We start from the raw sequence: 2,310 nt of genomic DNA, 5'->3' as shown, positions 1-2,310 counted from the left end.
ATTTATGTTTAATATAAAGAAAAGAAAAAAAAAAAAAAAAAACCCACAAACCCGTTGCTGTCGAGTTGATTCTGATTCATAGCGACCTTATATGACAGAGTAGAACTGCCTCTTAGGGTTTCCAAGGGGCGGCTGGTAGATTGAAATTGTTCATTAGGAAACCTTGACCAGATCCTTGCCAGATCACTGTGAAACCACTGAACACTTTCACAAATTACCTCCTTAGAAAATTTGGAGGCCTCAAATCTTAAAAGCTTTGTGAGGATTTAGAAGACAGAAGCAAAGCTAAAGAATTGAGCAATAAGGCCTGAGAAGAAAGTTTATAATAATTTCCAAATCTTTAAAAGGCTAATATACAGAGGACGGTAGCCAGCTTGTTCTTCTTTCCACTTAGAACACTGCACAGATTAAATGTGCCCTGATAGTAGGGTTTGTGTCTTATACCTAACATCCAGGTCATTGACAAGCTCAGAGTAGGCATTTAGTCTATATATTTAATTCATTCATCCGATGGTTATTCATGCCAATATGTATTCAGTTCCATGCTGTGTGCTGGTGATACAAGTAAAATAATCCCCACCTTCAAGAATGTGTTTGATGGAATTCTGATGGGAGAGACAGAAAAATAAAGGGAAACGGTCTGTACAATATGATTGACTTATGATAAAGGTAAATGTATGGTCCTGCAGGAAAGTTCCGAGAGGAGGGGAACTTTTTTCATACTAGGGAAGTCAAGGAAGGCTTCCCAGAGGAAGTGACAGTTAAACTGAGCTCTGGAGGATAAATAGGAGTTGGCCCACGTAAGGAGGGAGGAGGCAAGGGAACAACAGTCCAGTTAGAGAAAACTGTGAACAAGCATCCATGAGGTGAGAAAAGCCTTTGTGGAGTTCCAAGTACTTCACACTGGATAAGGCCAAGAGTCAGAGGAGGGCAGACTTGTGTAGTGAGGGTGGTGAGTTCAGGTTATTAGGGGTCTTACGCATCATGTTAGGGGATTTGACCTTTATTGTGAGGGCACTGGAAAGTTTTAAGTGGTGTTTGAAATCAAATACAGTCTTTCACTTCAGGAATAATTTTCTTATAGTTTTAAATACCAGAATGAGTCTTTACAGTAGATTCTACTCATGTAGAAACTGAATGCTCCATAAAGGACCATGAGTCCATCCCTGTAAGCCTAGAAATCAGGACAATTTCCAGCTCTCTGGGCTGGTTTAGAAATGTTTGCTACATGATAATCAATGGTTTGATCCTCAAACTTGTATTTATTCCTAGACTTAACAAAGTAATTTCTGACTTCTCTGGTGGTGATGGGGACATTGCCAGTCCTTTTGGGAGTTACTGACTGGCATTACTCATGTTTTCATGTATAGACTAGAAGCTAAAGCGTGTGTACTATCCAGAAGAACATAAGTGCCATTGGCATTCAATACTTGATTCTGCATTTTATTTAAAAGGATTACATTTGGAAACGCAGTTCCCTTTGGTTCTCTTTTGGTTTGTTTTAATTACTGGCTTAGGGATAGTAAGCTTAGATTGTAAAACTCAGTCTGTTTATTTAATAAACAATTTTATTTTGTAAAAAGACTAGGACAGGATCTGGCATATAGTCATTCAATAAATGGTATCTATTATTATTGTATATGGCCAGTTGTGATTCAGTGGTAGAATTCTCACCTTCCATTTGGGAGACCTGAGTTCGATTCCCAGCCAATGTACTTCATGCGCAGTCACCACTCGTCTGTCAGTGGAGTCTTGCATGTTGCTCTGAAGCTGAACAGGTTTCAGTGGCGCTTCCAAACTAAGATAGACTAGGAAAAAGGCCTGGTGATCTAATTCTGAAAATTAGTCAATAAAAACCCTATGAACCACAGTGGAGCAATTAGCAGCTGGTCATCCATAGGGATGGCACAGGATCAGGCAGTATTTTGTTCCTTTGTGCATGGGGTCACCATGAGTCAGGGGCCAACTGAACTGTAGCTAACAACAGCAATGCTATCATTTTATAGTAAGTTTTAAGCTGTTGTCCAATGATCTGTGCTTATTCTTGCTTAGTGGTGCCTGCACGATGGACTTCACACCTCATCTTAGCCCCTTTTATCTCAATTGTGTTTTGTAAAATAAATATATACTGGCAACCTATCCCTGATGCATATTAGCTGCTTATGCCTACTCACAGCCTCCCTAGCCTCACTTCTACTCTCCTCACTTCTAATTTCATTTCTCCTTGGCTGTCGTTCCTTGCTCCTATTTAAGGAGCCTGGTTTTCATTGTCTGTATCTGTGATGGTTAAGATCGTGTGTCAACTTGCCT

This window comes from Trichechus manatus, unplaced genomic scaffold (assembly GCF_000243295.1).
Source record: "Trichechus manatus latirostris isolate Lorelei unplaced genomic scaffold, TriManLat1.0 scaffold00094, whole genome shotgun sequence".
Taxonomy (NCBI): Eukaryota; Metazoa; Chordata; class Mammalia; order Sirenia; family Trichechidae; genus Trichechus; species Trichechus manatus.
Note: the sequence above shows the minus strand (reverse complement) of the source record.